Raw genomic sequence first — 16,257 nt, forward strand, 5'->3', positions numbered from 1 at the left:
CTGCTCCCCACCAGGGGGAGGTGATCAAAGAGCAGGCCAATCAGATTATGTCAGAGGCAGTCCCTCTTCACATTACTATGTTACCCAATTGGACTCTGAACTGCCCTGGGCTACATCTGTGCAGGGGTTCTGGGTTATCTTCATGAATAGTCCTTGGTTGGAGTATGAGTCTCTGGGAAGTTCCCTGTGTTCAAATTTTCTTGTTCTGTTGCTCTCATTGTGGAGACGCTGTCCTCTCCAGCTCTTACTATTTCTCACTTCTTACCTAAAATTCCATTCACTCTGCCCAACAGTTGCCCATCAGGCTCAGCATCTGCTTTGATAGTCTTCAGGGCAGAGGCTTTCAGAGGCTCTCTGTGGTAGGTTCCTAGTTTGTTTCCTGTTTACTTCTTCTGGCTTTCAGAAGCCCTCTGTAGCAGGTTCCTAAGTTGTTTCCTGTTTTCTTCTTCTTCTGATGTCCATCCTTTTTGCCTTTCCGGATGGGGATTGGACATTTTAGTTAGGGTCCTCTCTCTTGCTTAGTTTCTTTAGATGCACAGGTTTTAGTGGGTTTGTCCTATGTTGTATGTCTATATGAGTGAGTATATACCATGTGTGTCTTTTTGCTTCTGGGACAACTCACTCAGGATGATCCTTTCCAGATCCCACCATTTACCTGCAAATTTCATGATTTCCTTATTTTTCATTGCTGAGTAATATTCCATTGTGTAGGTGTACCACAATTTCTGCATCCATTCTTCAGTTGAGGGGCATCTGGGTTGTTTCCAGCTTCTGGCTATTACAAATAAAGCTGCTACAAACATGGTTGAGCAAATGTCCTTTTTGTGTACTTGAGCCTCTTTTGGATATATGCCCAGGAGTGGTATGGCTGGATCTTGAGGAAGCGCTATCCCTAGTTGTCTGAGAAAGCGCCAGATTGATTTCCAGAGTGGTTGTAGTACTTCCTTTTTTACCAACATAATTTTATTGATTATTTTTGGCTTTCACTTCATGCACCTCAATCATACTTACCTCCTTGTCCTTGCAGGTCTGCCTTCTTGCCCCTGTGACCTTCCCTAGAAGAAGAAAAAGAAGAAGGAGGAGGAGGAGGAGAAGGGGAAGGAGAAGAGGAAGAAGAAGAAGAAGAAAAATAAAAGCAAAAAAGTAACCAAAAGAACCCCAAACCAAGCCTAGTTTATGTTGCCCACATACTCACTGGAGCACAGTCAAACTTTTAAAGAAAATAGTCCTTCCCCCAAAAGAAGCTGTCAGTTGTGGAGAGCTACACTTCACAGAATACTTATCACATATTTTAAGACTTCTCTTTGATATCTTTATGTCTAGGTTATTTCTTTTTGGGGATGGGGATGGTGGTAGGGGTTGTCACAGAAGCCTTCTCTATCCTACTTTTTCAACTGTGAATCAGCTGTCATGGAGACCACTGCAAAAGTAGCTTCCTTGGCCTTTACAGTCAGTGGGACCACAAATCATAGAGTCCCACATGTTTTTTTGGCAGTATTGTATCATAAAACACTGTGAGATTTTGTTGAAGGTTTTTCCTGCATCCAAAGATGTAACTATATCGTTTTCTTTTCTTTCTTTTTTTTTTTTTTTTTTTTGGTTTGTTTATATGGTGGGTAACAATTACTGATTTTTATATATTTGAAGAATTCCTGCACCTCTGGGATTAAGATATATATATATATATATATTATAAAAAGAATATCTATTTATCTATATATTGATATGGCCATTTGGTTTATAACATCTTTTATCTCCAGAATTTCTGTTTCGTCTTTATTTGAGTGGCCTGTCCATTGGTGAGAGTGGGGTATGAAGTCTCCCACTCTCACTGTATGCAGGTCAAAATGTGATTTAAGCTGATTAGTGTTTCTTTTACTAACTTGGGTGCCCAAGATAGCTAGGACTACACAGAGAAACACTGAAAAAAAAAAAGAAAACAAAATATCTCTCTTGAGGAGGAGCCAAGATGGCGGCGCCTGTAGAGCACCTCATTTGAGAAGCCGGACAGCACTTGCCGTGCAGAGACCAGGAGACTGAACTCTGGGCCCTGAAACTACATCAATCATGTTTCCCAGGTGAGGGGAGGCTCCCACGGTGCGAACCGGTCGGGTCCACTCAAGGCTACCAAGCCAGAACCCAGAAGAAATCCCGGGTAACGCAGGCTTTGTGTTTCCGGGCTGGAGCCGCAAGCGTGCATGTACCAATCACTTTCCCAGGCTGATCCATGGGCACAAGGGTGCCTGAGACTGGGAGTCCCAGTCGCAAGAAAACCCCACGGGGAAGCAAAGTTACCAGACTGATCACGGGTCACCCAGTCTTTCCCCGGAAGGTCTCTAGGATGGCGGGTACCAACCCCCAACACAACTGAGCTCCAGCCGCGCAGATTGCTACGCGCTCAGCTCAGCAATACAGACAAGCTGCGCGCCCCACTACAACAGGGACTGGGAACCCCTGTCCAGAGAGGACCCCACAGGGAAGGAAGAAACCATGTTGCTGGGGTCACCAAGGGAAAGTCTAGCAGCCTGCAGATCGCAAACAGGTGAGTACGCCCAGCCATCACAGATCTGGGCCCAAACAGGGAGCACAGAGTGATTGGAAACTCAGCTCCCACAGACTAGCAGGCGGGCACATGCTCCACCAGCCCAGAGGCCAGCTTTGTACCAAATACACCTTACAGGCAGAACTGTGCGCCCAAAGACACCAGAGCTTTACTCACCCGCCACAGATTACCTCTTGGGTTCTGGGGCACAGAGCCCCAACCTCAGACCTACAAAACCACAGAATCCCTGAGATCAACACCCAGATACTGCTCCAAGGGGCAACTAGTTATCCCTAACAAAACTGACCAAACCACGGGACACACAGGTTACAGCAGTTGATCACTAAATTTACAGCAAGAAACCCAGAAGGAGGGCAGCTGTCTCCAGGACTTCTCCCAGTGAGAGGAGAGCCCTCTAGACTAATCAGGACCACAGTTACTACCCATGTCTCTATGCCTGAGGTGAGCTGTAGCAACTCCTGAAAAACACCAGCCGTCCAGTGACTATACCCAAAAAGCTGGGAAGGCTTCCTTCAGGAAAAACCACCTTCCTGCCAAAGGGATTCACTCCACTACAAGAAAGAGTCCAGGAACAACCAGAAACTAAATTCAAACAACTAAGATAGCCCAATGGGTAGAAGACAGCGTAAAAGTTCAACCAACAAAAGCCAGAGCAATATGGCATCTCCAGAACCCAGTTATCCAGGGCCAAATAGCCCTAGACACCCCAGCATAAATGAAATTCAAGGAGATGACCTAACATCTATGCTCATGAAGAAGATAACACAGGAAACAAATAAAATACGAAAAGAATTACAGGAAGATAAAAACAAACAGATCATGGCTATCAGTAAAGAAATGGAGGAAATTAAAGACAAGGAGATTATGGCCATCCGTGAAGAAATACGGGAAGTTGCAGCCAAACAGTCTGTGGCCTTTAGAGAGGAAATGCTTAACTCACTGAATGAAATAAAAGAAACAGTGGATTGTTCAAACAGCTGAAGGAATTGACGGAAAAACATGAAAATACAGTCAGAGAGGGGAAGGAAACCAACAAAATAGCTCAAGACCTGAAGATAGAATTGGAAAAATTAAAAAAAAAAAAAAAAACACAAATGGAAGAAACTGTGGAGAGAAAAAACTTAGGGAAGAAAGCAGGAACTACAGAGGTTAGCATAACCAATAGGCTACAAGAAATGGAAGAAAGAATCTCAGGTGTGGAAGATACAATGGAAGAAATAGATGTATCTATCAAAGAAAATGTTAAATCTAAAAAATTCCTGACACAGACCGTCCAAGAAATTCAAGACAACATAAAAAGACAAAACCTAAGAATAATAGGAATAGAGGAAAAAGAAGATTCCCTGCACCAAGGCCCAGAAAATATTGTCAACAAAATCATTGAAGAAAATTTTCCCAACTTAAAGGAGAGACCAATAAGAATACAAGAGGCCTATAAAACACCCAATAAATTAGACCAGAAAAGAAGATCCTCCTGCCACATAATCATCAAAACCGTAAGTATACAGAACAAAGAAAAAATACTAAAAGCTGCAAGAGAAAAAGGCCAAGTAACATATAATGGCAAACCCATTAGAATCACACCTGACTTTTCGACAGAGACTATGAAAGCCAGAAGGGCCTGAGACAAATATCATGCAGACCCTAAGAGAACACAGATTTCATCCCAGGCTACTATACCCTGCAAAATTCTCAGTCCTCATAGACAGAGAAAACAAGATATTCAATGACAAAAACAAATTTCAACAATACCTACAAACAAATCCAGCATTACAGAAGACACTGGAAGGGAAAATACAACCCAAGAAAGCTAGCTACATTCAAGAAAACACAGGAAATAAATAACCCCACTACAGTAAAACAAAAAGCAACCAAGCACACAACTGTATGACCACAGCCAACATCAAATTCAATGGATCTAACAGCCACTGGTCATTAATCTCTCTCAATATCAATGGACTTAATTCTCCAATAAAAAGACACAGACTAACAGAATGGATGCGTAACCAAAACCCCGCAATCTGTTGTATAAAAGAAACACACCTAAGTCACAAAGATAGACATTACCTGAGGGTAAAAGGATGGAAGACGGCTTTCCAAGCAAATGGATGCAAGAAGTAAGTAGGAATAGCCATTCAAATATCTGATAAAATAGACTTTCAACCAAAATTAATCAAAAGAGATGGGGAAGGACACTTCATACTCATCAAGGGAAAATTCCACCAAGAAGACATCACAATCCTGAACATCTATGCCCCAAATACAAGGGCACCCACATTTGTGAAAGAAACATTGATAAAATTTAAAGCACATATAGATCCACACACATTAATAGTGGGAGACTTCAACACCACACTCTCAACAAAGGACAGGTCAACTAAACAGAAATTAAACAAAGAAACAATATCTCTAACAGAGGTCATGAATCAAATGGACCTAACAGACATTTACAGAACCTTACACCCAAACACAAAAGAATTTACCTTCTTCTCAGCACCTCATGGAACCTTCTCCAAAATAGACCACATAGTTGGTCACAAAGCAAGCCTCAACATAAACAAGAAGATTGAAATAATACCTTGTATCCTGTCTGATCACCATGGAATAAAGCTGGACCTCAGTAACAACAAAAATAGCAAAAAGCCTACACATACATGGAAACTGAACAACTTGCTACTAAAAGACAGGTGAGTCAGGGAAGAAATAAAGAAAGAAATTAAAATCTTCCTAGAACTCAATGAAAATGAAGACACAACAGACCCGAACTTGTGGGACACAATGAAAGCAGTGCTAAGAGGAAAGTTCATAGCACTAAGTGCCTTAAAGAAGAAATATGAGACAGCGCATTCAAGCAACTTAATGGCTCACTTAAAAACCCTAGAAAAAGAAGAAGCAGACACACCAAGAAGGAGCAGACAGCTGGAAATAATCAAACTCAGGGCTGAAATCAATCAATTAGAAACAAATAAAACAATTCAAAGAATCAATGAAACCAAGAGCTGGTTCTTTGAAAAAATCAACAAGATAGACAAACCCTTAGCCAAGCTAACTAAAAGGCAGCGAGACACCATCCAAATCAACAAAATCAGAAATGAAAAGGGGGACATAACTACAGACACTGAGGAAATCCAAGCAATCGTTAGGACTTACTTCAAAAGTCTATATGCCACAAAATTTGAAAATTTAAATGAAATGGACAATTTTCTTGATTGATTCCACTTACCATAGCTAAATCACACCAGGTAAATCAATTAAATAGTCCTATATCCCCCAAGGAAATAGAAGCAGTCATTGAAAGTCTCCCCTCCAAAAAAAGCCCAGGACCTAATGGTTTCAGCGCAGAATTCTACCAAACATTCAAAAAAGACCTAACTCCAATTCTCTTCAAACTATTCCACAAAATCGAAACAGAAGCAACATTACCAAACTCATTCTATGAAGCCACAGTCACCTTGGTACCTGAACCTCACAAAGACCCAACAAAAAAAGAGAACTTCAGGCCAATCTCCCTTATGCACATTGATGCAAAAATACTCAACAAACTACTTGCAAACCGAATACAAGAACACATCAAAGATATCATCCACCATGACCAAGTAGGCTTCATCCCAGGTATGCAGAGGTGGTTCAATATATGGAAATCCATCAATGTGATCCACCATATTAACAAACTGAAAGAAAAAAACCACACGATAATCTTCCTAGATGCTGAAAAAGCCTTTGACAAAATCCAACATCCATTCATGTTTAAAGTCTTGGAGAGATCAGGGATACAAGGCATATACCTAAAGATAGTAAAGGCAATATACAGCAAACCTATAGCCAACATCAAACTGAATGAAGAGAAACTTAAAGCAATCCCACTGAAATCAAGGACAAGACAAGGTTGCCCACTCTCTCCATATCTCTTCAACATAGTTCTGGAAGTCCTTGCTAGAGCAGTGAGACAGTTGAAGGAGATCAAGGGGATACAAATTGGAAAGGAAGAAGTCAAAGTATCACTATTTGCAGTTGATATGATAGTATACGTGAGTGACCCCAAATACTCTACCAGGGAACTCCTACAGCTGATAAACACCTTCAGCAAAGTGGCCGGATACAAAATTAACTCAAAAAAATCAGTAGCTTTCCTGTATACAAAAGACAAAAGGGCTGAGAAAGAAACTAGGGAAAAAACACCCTTCACAATAGCCACAAATGACATAAGGTACCTCAAAGACTTATATGAAAAAAATTTCAAATCTCTGAAGAAAGAATTAGAAGAAGATATGAGAAGATGGAAAGATCTCCCATGCTCATGGCTTGGCAAGATTAACATAGTAAAAATGGCCATCTTACCAAAAGCAATTTACAGATTCAATGCAATTCCCATCAAATTACCAACACAATTCTTTACAGACCTGAAAAGAAAAATTCTCAACTTCATATAGAATAACAAGAAACCCAGAATTGCTAAGACAATCCTCTACAATAAAAGATCTTCCGGAGGTATCTCCATTCCTGATCTTAAATTGTACTATAGAGCAACAGTTTTAAAAACTGCATGGTACTGGCATAGAAACAGAATGGTGGATCAATGGAACCGAACAGAGGACCCAGAAATAAACACACACAGTTATGGACACCTGATCTTTGACAAAGATGTCAAAACCATACAATGGAAAAAAGATAGCATCTTCAACAAATGGTGCTGATCTAACTGGATGTCTACATGTAGAAAAATGAAAATAGATCCATACTTGTCACCCTGCACAAAACTGAAGTCTAAGTGGATCAAAGACCTCAACATAAAACCTGACACATTAAATCGGCTAGAAAAAAAAAAGTGGGGAATACCCTAGAACTCATTGGTACAGGAGAAAACTTCCTGAACAGAACACCAACCGCACAGGCTCTAAGAGCAATAATCAATAAATGGGACCTCATGAAACTGAAAAGCTCCTGCAAAGCAAAGGAGACCATCACCAAAACAAAGCGACTGCCTACAGATTGGGAAAGAATCTTCACCAACCCTTTATCTGACAGAGGATTCATATCCAGTATATATAAAGAACTAAAGAAGCTGAAAAGCAGCAAACCAAATAATCCACTTAAAAAATGGGGAACAGAGCTAAACAGAGAATTCTCTGGAGAGGAATACCAATTGGCAGAGAAGCACTTAAAGAAATGCTCAACCTCACTAGCCATTAGGGAAATCAAATCAAAACAACCCTGAGATTTCACCTTACACCCATGAGAATGGCCAAGATCAAAAACTCAAGTGACAACACATGCTGGAGAGGTTGTGGAGAAAGGGGAACCCTTCTTTATTGCTGGTGGGAATGTAAACTTGTACAACAACTCTGGAAATCAATCTGGCACTTTCTCAGACAACTAGGAATAGTGCTTCCCCGTGATCCAGCCATACCACTCCTAGGCATATATCCAAAAGAGGTTCAAGTACACAAAAAGGACATTTGCTCAACCATGTTTGTAGCAGCTTTATTTGTAATAGCCAGAAGCTGGAAACAACCCAGATGCCCCTCAACTGAAGAATGGATGCAGAAATTGTGGTACACCTACACAATGGAATATTACTCAGCAATGAAAAATAAGGAAATCATGAAATTTGCAGGTAAATGGTGGGATCTGGAAAGGATCATCCTGAGTGAGTTGTCCCAGAAGCAAAAAGACACACATGGTATATACTCACTCATATACACATACAACATAGGACAAACCCACTATAACCTGTGCATTTAAAGAAACTAAGCAAGAGAGAGGACCCTAAATAAAATGTCCAATCCCCATCCAGAGAGGCAAAGAGGATGGACTTCAGAAGAAGAAGAAAACGGGAAACAACCTAGGAACCTACCACAGAGGGCCTCTGAAACCCTCTGCCCTACAGACTATCAAAGCAGATGCTGAGCCTGATGGGCAACTGTAGGGCAGAGTGAATGGAATTTTATGTAAGTACTGGGAAATAGTAAGAGCTGGAGAGGACAGGGTCTCCACAATGAGAGCAACAGAACAAGAAAATTTGAACACAGAGACTCATACTCCAACCAAGGACTATTCTTGGAGATAACCCAGAACCCCTGCACAGATGTAGCCCAGGGCAGTTCAGAGTCCAATTGGGTTACATAGTAATGTGAAGAGGGACTGCCTCTGACATAATCTGATTGGCCTGCTCTTTGATCACCTCCCCTTGGGGGGAGGAGCAGCCTTACCAGGCCATAGTAGAGGACAATGCATCCACTTTTGATGTGAACTGATGGACTAAGATCAGAAAGGAGGGGAGAACCTTCCCTATCAGCGGACTTGGGGAGTGTCATGCATGCAGAGGGAGGAGGGAGGGTGGGATTGGGAGGGGAGGAGGGAGGGGCATATAGGGGGATGCAGAATGAATAAAGTGTAATTGAGGAAAAAAGTGTAATTTTAAAAAAAGGGGAAAAAATAATTTAAGAACCGTAAATGACTTTCAAAAGTGGAGGAAAACATGGAGTTAGTCAATTTACATGGAGCACGTCTCGCCCCTGGGGGCAATGATCTCCGGAACCTACTTAGACCTCGGACACCACCACTGCTATTTCTAGAACTGATGCAAGATGTTCCAACGAGGGGGTTAAGGCTTCTCATAATATTTCCTATAAGCCCACACCTGTTTGTTTATATCCTCCATTTTTATTCATTATTAGCTAGATAGAGCCAAGTAATTGTGGTGATAATAATTGCTTTTTTGCCCAATGCTGGAATGCTAGTGAATTTAGGTATGCCCTGGTTACTCGCATACCTCACTGGGTGCCTGTACCCTTTGTTGCCCCTCACGCTATGACTCTCTTCAGACAGAAAAGGGATCTTGGAACTACAGCCGCCACTGTTACTGCCATCTCATTGGCGGCTGTTGGAGCTACCACCTTGGCATTAGCCATGAGTCATACTGTGCAGACTGCTCATACCCTGAATAATCTTTTAGCCAATGTAGCTCATGCCTTAGATGTACAAAAAGGAATTAATGCTCAACTAGAAGGAGGCTTGATGGTGTTCAATCAGAGGATTGACCTCGTGCAGGAGCAAATTGATACCCTATGGCAAATCGCTCAACCTGGCTGTCAATGAAAGTATGCTGGACTTTGTGTCACTATCATATAACATGAGAATTTTTCCTGTGCTGCAAATCTGTCTAAACAATTGTCTAGCTATATTTTAGGTAATTGGACTGGAGAATTCAATACTACGATGGAGCAGCTGAGAGTGGCCATTATCACAGTATTCTGTGATAAAATTCTACCAGAGTTGTCGCAGGACTAGCCATAGGATTATCACCATGGATTGCTGCAGCCATGAATCATCTGAAGGAATGGGCGGGCATGGGAGCGTTAGCAGGCCTTCTGGTGTTGGTCTCCTTGGTTTGCCTGTGGTATATATGCAAGATTAGAGTCTCACAACAGTGTGATGCAGCCATGATCATTCAGGCCTTTACAGCCATTGAAGCAGGACATTCTCCCCAAGCATGGTTGGATACCATAAAAAGCTAAAATGTTACGCTCAGGATGCGAAGCTAAGCACTGCACTCAGGGTCAGCTTTTTTCCACCCAGAGAAGAGCAAGTCTTATTGCATGCGGGTTGATGCCCCAGGTCCCGCCTCTGAGAAAGAGGTATCAGATGGGTCTGATGCTCTTTGGGTGGATGACACCTAAATGAACATCATTACAAAGTCCCAATTTATTTCTAATATCAGAGATCAGACCTCTACTCTTGCCTGATGCGTCTAAAACAAAAAGGGGGAATTGTAGAGAGCTGCGTAATGCCGCGCCTTAAAGATGGAGCTGGTTTCAGCCTTCCACCTTCCCAATGGTGAGTGCTCTCTGTCACAAACAACTCCACATTTGGCTAAGGCTGAGGATCTGGCTTGCTTCCATGTATGTGGACCTATCTGCATTGCCCACGTGGCACCCTGGGGTTGGCTACCCAGAGGCTATTTTAAGCTGTGGGCTGGCTTTCCCCAGGGTCAGATGATTGTTCAAGGTTCCTGAATAAATTGCATTGAAAAAAAATCTCTCTCTCTCTCTCTCTTTCTCTCTGTTGTGTGTGTGTGTGTGTGTGTGTGTGTGTGAGAGAGAGAGAGAGAGAGAGAGAGAGAGAGAGAGAGAGAGGAAGGGAGACCTCAGGCAGTGAAGATACAATATGGATATATTGGTGAGAGAAAAACGTTAAGCCTAAAAATTTTCCATAAAACATCCGTGATAACCAGTTCACTATGAAAAGACCTAACCGAAGAATAATAGAACAGACGGATAAATCTAATAATAGACATAGAGGAAAAAAAGAATCCCAGATTAGAGGCTCAGAAAATACTTTCAACAAAATCATGGAAGAAAAATTTCCTAAACTAAAGAAGAAGGTACCTATAAAGGTACAAGAAGCATAAAAGGAAAAAGAACGCCAAATAGATTGGGCTATAAAAGGAAGTCCCCTCACCACATAATAATCAAAACACTAAACATAGTGTCTATGCATCTGGGTTTGGGGTGATTATAGGTCTAGGTGCTGATTTCTGGGTTTGTCTTTGTTGGGTGGGTTTTTGTTTCTTGGTTTCTGTTTTTGTTCTTTGCTTCTTTCTGCATTTTTAGAGAGTGTGATGGCTATGTGTTGCTTGCTTTACGAGCCTGATCACCTGGTTTGTTTACAGGTAATGGCTGCTTGTATTACAGGCTGGAATACAGCAACAGTAAATGAACAGAAGTTAGGAAGGGATGGTCTGTGGGATCCACAGGAGATTTGGGCAGCAAGGATGGGAGGCTGGTGATAAGTTTCGTGTTAGGGATGAAAATGAGGGATCAAGGCTAGGTGGAGAGAGAGAGTGAAAGAGAGAAAGAGCAAGAGAGAGAGAGAGAGAGCAAGAGAGAGAGAGAGAGAGAGAGAGAGAGAGAGAGAGAGAGAGAGAGAGAGAGAGAGAGAGGGTGGTCTGCAGACAGCCTACCTGGTTTTATGGCAGGCATCCTGAGTTTATTGATTGTTTTCAAATTTCTAAAGCATCATTTATTTTTTTTTTTTCAATGCAGTTTATTCAGGAACCATGAACAATCCTCGGACCCTGGGGAAAGCCAGCCCACAGCTTAAATAGCCTCTGGGTAGCCAAACCAGGCGTGCCACGTGGGCAATGCAGATAGGTCCACATACATGGAAGCAAGCCAGATCCTCAGCCTTAGCCAAATGTGGAATTGTTCGTGACAGAGAGCACTCACCATCGGGAAGGTGGAAGGCGGAAACCAGCTCCATCTTTAAGGCATAGCATTCCGCACCTCTCTACAGTTCCCCCTTTTTGTTTTAGACGCATCAGGCAAGAGTAGAGGTCTGATCTCTGATATTAGAAATAAATTGGGACTTTGTACAGATGTTCATTTAGGTGTCATCCACCCAAAGAGCATCAGACCCATTGGATACCTTTTTCTCAGAGGCGGGACCTGGGGCATCAACCCGTATGCAATCAGACTTGTTCTTCTCTGGGTCCAAAGTGGCTGACCCTGAGTGCAGTGCTTAGCTTCGCATCCTGAGCGTAACATTTTAGCTTTTTATGGTATCCAACCATGCTTGGGGAGAATGTCCTGCTTCAATGACTGTAAAGGCCTGAATGATCATGGCTGCATCACACTGTTGTGAGACTCTAATCTTGCATATATACCACAGGCAAACCAAGGAGACCAACACCAGAAGGCCTGCTAACGCTCCCATGCCCGCCCATTCCTTCAGATGATTCATGGCTGCAGCAATCCATGATGATAATCCTGTGGCTAGTCCTGCGTCCACTCTGGTAGAATTTACTGTGACAATGGCCACTCTCAGCTGCTCCATCGTAGTATTGAATTCTCCAGTCCAATTACCTAAAATATAGCTAGGCAATTCTTTAGACAGATTTGCAGCACAGGAAAAATTCTCATGTTATATGCTAGTGACTCAAAGTCCAGCATATTTTCATTGACAGCCAGGTTGAGCGATTTGCCATAGGGTATCAATTTGCTCCTGCACGAGGTCAATCCTCTGATTGAACAGCATCAAGCTTCCTTTTAGTTGAGCATTAATTCCTTTATGTACAACTAAGGCATGAGCTACATTGGCTAAATGATTATTCAGGGTCTGAGCAGTCTGCCCAGTATGACTCATGGCTAATGCCCCGGTTGTAGCTCCAACAGCCGCCAATGAGATGGTAGTAACAATGGCGGCTGTAGTTCCAAGATCCCTTTACTGTCTGAAGAGAGTCATAGCGTGAGGGGCATCAACGGGCAGAGGCACCCAGTGAGGCATGCGAGTAACCAGGGCATACCTAAATTTACGAGCATTCCAGCATTGGGCAAAAAAGCAATTATCATCACCACAATTACTTGGCTCTGTCTGGCTAATAATGAATAAAAATGGGGGATATAGACAAATAGTTGTGGGCTTATAGGAAATATTATGAGAAGCCTTAACCCCCTCGTTGGAACATCCTGCGTCAGTTCTAGAACTAGCAGTGGTGGTGTCCGAGGTCTGAGTAGGTTCAGGAGACCATTGCCCCCAGGGGCGAGACGTGCTCCATGTAAATTGACTAACTCCATGTTTTCCTCCACTTTTGAAAGTCATTTAAGGTTCTTAAATTATTTTTTCCCTTTTTTTTTAAATTTTTCATCAATTACACTTTATTCATTCTGCATCCCCCCATAAGCCCCTCCCACCTCCCCTCCCAATCCCACCCTCCCTCCTCCCTCTGCTCCCATGCCACTCCCCAAGTCCACTAATAGAGGAGGTTCTCCTCTCCTTTCTGATCTTAGTCTGTCAGTTCACATCAAAAGTGGCTGCATTGTCCTCTACTATGGCCTGGTAAGGCTGCTCCCCCCAAGAGGGAGGTGATCAAAGAGCAGGCCAATCAGATTATGTCAGAGGCAGTCCCTCTTCACATTACTATGTAACCCAATTGGACTCTGAACTGCCCTGGGCTACATCTGTGCAGGGGTTCTGGGTTATCTCCATGAATAGTCCTTGGTTGGATTATGAGTCTCTGGGAAGTTCCCTGTGTTCAAATTTTCTTGTTCTGTTGCTCTCCTTGTGAAGACCCTATCCTCTCCAGCTCTTACTATTTCCCACTTCTTACCTAAAATTCCATTCACTCTGCCCAACAGTTGCCCATCAGGCTCAGCATCTGCTTTGATAGTCTGAAGAGCAGAGGCTTTCAGAGGCCCTCTGTGGTAGGTTCCTAGGTTGTTTCCTGTTTTCTTCTTCTTCTGATGTCCATCCTCTTTCCCTTTCCGGATGGGGATTGGACATTTTAGTTAGGGTCCTCTCTCTTGCTTAGTTTCTTTAGATGCACAGGTTTTAGTGGGTTTGTCCTATGTTGTATGTCTATATGAGTGAGTATATACCATGTATGTCTTTTTGCTTCTGGGACAACTCACTCAGGATGATCCTTTCCAGATCCCACCATTTACCTGCAAATTTCATGATTTCCTTATTTTTCATTGCTGAGTAATATTCCATTGTGTAGGTGTACCACAATTTCTGCATCCATTCTTCAGTTGAGGGGCATCTGGGTTGTTTCCAGCTTCTGGCTATTACAAATAAAGCTGCTACAAACATGGTTGAGCAAATGTCCTTTTTGTGTACTTGAGCCTCTTTTGGATATATGTCCAGGAGTGGTATGGCTGGATCTTGAGGAAGCGCTATTCCTAGTTGTCTGAGAAAGCACCAGATTGATTTCCAGAGTGGTTGTACATGTTTACATTCCCACCAGCAGTAGAGAAGGGTTCCACTTTCTCCACAATCTCTCCAGCATGTGTTGTCACTTGAGTTTTTCATCTTGGCCATTCTCATGGGTGTAAGGTGAAATCTCAGGGTTGTTTTGATTTGCATTTCCCTAATGGCTAGTGAGGTTGAGCATTTCTTTAAGTGCTTCTCTGCCAATTGGTATTCCTCTACAGAGAATTCTCTGTTTAGCTCTGTTCCCCATTTTTTTAAGTGGATTACTTGGTTTGCTTCTTTTCAGCTTCTTTAGTTCTTTATATATACTGGATATGAGTCCTCTGTCAGATAAAGGGTTGGTGAAGATTCTTTCCCAATCTGTAGGTGGTTGCTTTGTTTTGATGACGGTGTCCTTTGCTTTACAGAAGCTTTTCAGTTTCATGGGGTCCCATTTATTGACTGTTGCTCTTAGAGCCTGTGCTGTTGATATTCTGTTCAGGAAGTTTTCCCCTTCTAGGGGAATTTCCCACTTTTTTTGAGTTCTAGGGTATTTCCCACTTTTTTTTCAAGCCGATTTAATGTGTCTGGTTTTATGTTGAGGTCTTTGATCCACTTGGACTTCAGTTTTGTGCAGGGTGACAAGTATGGATCTATTTTCATTTTTCTACATGTAGACATCCAGTTAGATCAGCACCATTTGTTGAAGATGCTATCTTTTTTCCATTGTATGGTTTTGACATCTTTGTCAAAGATCAGGTGTCCATAACTGTGTGTGTTTATTTCTGGGTCCTCTGTTCGGTTCCATTGATCCACCATTCTGTTTCTATGCCAGTACCATGCAGTTTTTAAAACTGTTGCTCTATAGTACAATTTAAGATCAGGAATGGAGATACCTCCGGAAGATCTTTTATTGTAGAGGATTGTCTTAGCAATTCTGGGTTTCTTGTTATTCTATATGAAGTTGAGAATTTTTCTTTTCAGGTCTGTAAAGAATTGTGTTGGTAATTTGATGGGAATTGCATTGAATCTGTAAATTGCTTTTGGTAAGATGGCCATTTTTACTATGTTAATCTTGCCAAGCCATGAGCATGGGAGATCTTTCCATCTTCTCATATCTTCTTCTAATTCTTTCTTCAGAGATTTGAAATTTTTTTCATATAAGTCTTTGAGGTACCTTATGTCATTTGTGGCTATTGTGAAGGGTGTTTTTTCCCTAGTTTCTTTCTCAGCCCTTTTGTCTTTTGTATACAGGAAAGCTACTGATTTTTTTGAGTTAATTTTGTATCCGGCCACTTTGCTGAAGGTGTTTATCAGCTGTAGGAGTTCCCTGGTAGAGTTTTTGGGGTCACTCATGTATACTATCATATCATCTGCAAATAGTGATAATTTGACTACTTCCTTTCAATTTGTATCCCCTTGATCTCCTTCAACTGTCTTATTGCTCTAGCAAGGACTTCCAGCACTATGTTGATGAGATATGGAGAGAGTGGGCAGCCTTGTCTTGTCCCTGATTTCAGTGGGATTGCTTTAAGTTTCTCTTCATTCAGTTTGATGTTGGCTATAGGCTTGCTGTATATTGCCTTTATTATGTTTAGATATGCGCCTTGTATCCCTGATCTCTCCAATACTTTGAACATGAATGGATGTTGGATTTTGTCAAAGGCTTTTTCAGCATCTAGGGAGATTATCATGTGTTTTTTTTCTTTCAGTTTGTTAATATGGTGGATCACATTGATGGATTTCCGTGTATGAACCACCCCTGAATACCTGGGATGAAGCCTACTTGGTCATAGTGGATAATATCTTTGATGTGTTCTTGGATTCGGTTTGCAAGTATTTTATTAAGTATTTTTGCATCAATGTGCATAAGGGAGATTGGCCAGAAATTCTGTTTCTTTGTTGAGTCTTTGTGAGCTTTAGGTACCAAGATGACTGTGGCTTCATAGAATGAATTTGGTAATATTCCTTCTGTTTCTATTTTGTGGAATAGTTTGAAGAGAATT

This window comes from Meriones unguiculatus, chromosome 19 (genome assembly GCF_030254825.1).
Source record: "Meriones unguiculatus strain TT.TT164.6M chromosome 19, Bangor_MerUng_6.1, whole genome shotgun sequence".
NCBI lineage: Eukaryota > Metazoa > Chordata > Mammalia > Rodentia > Muridae > Meriones > Meriones unguiculatus.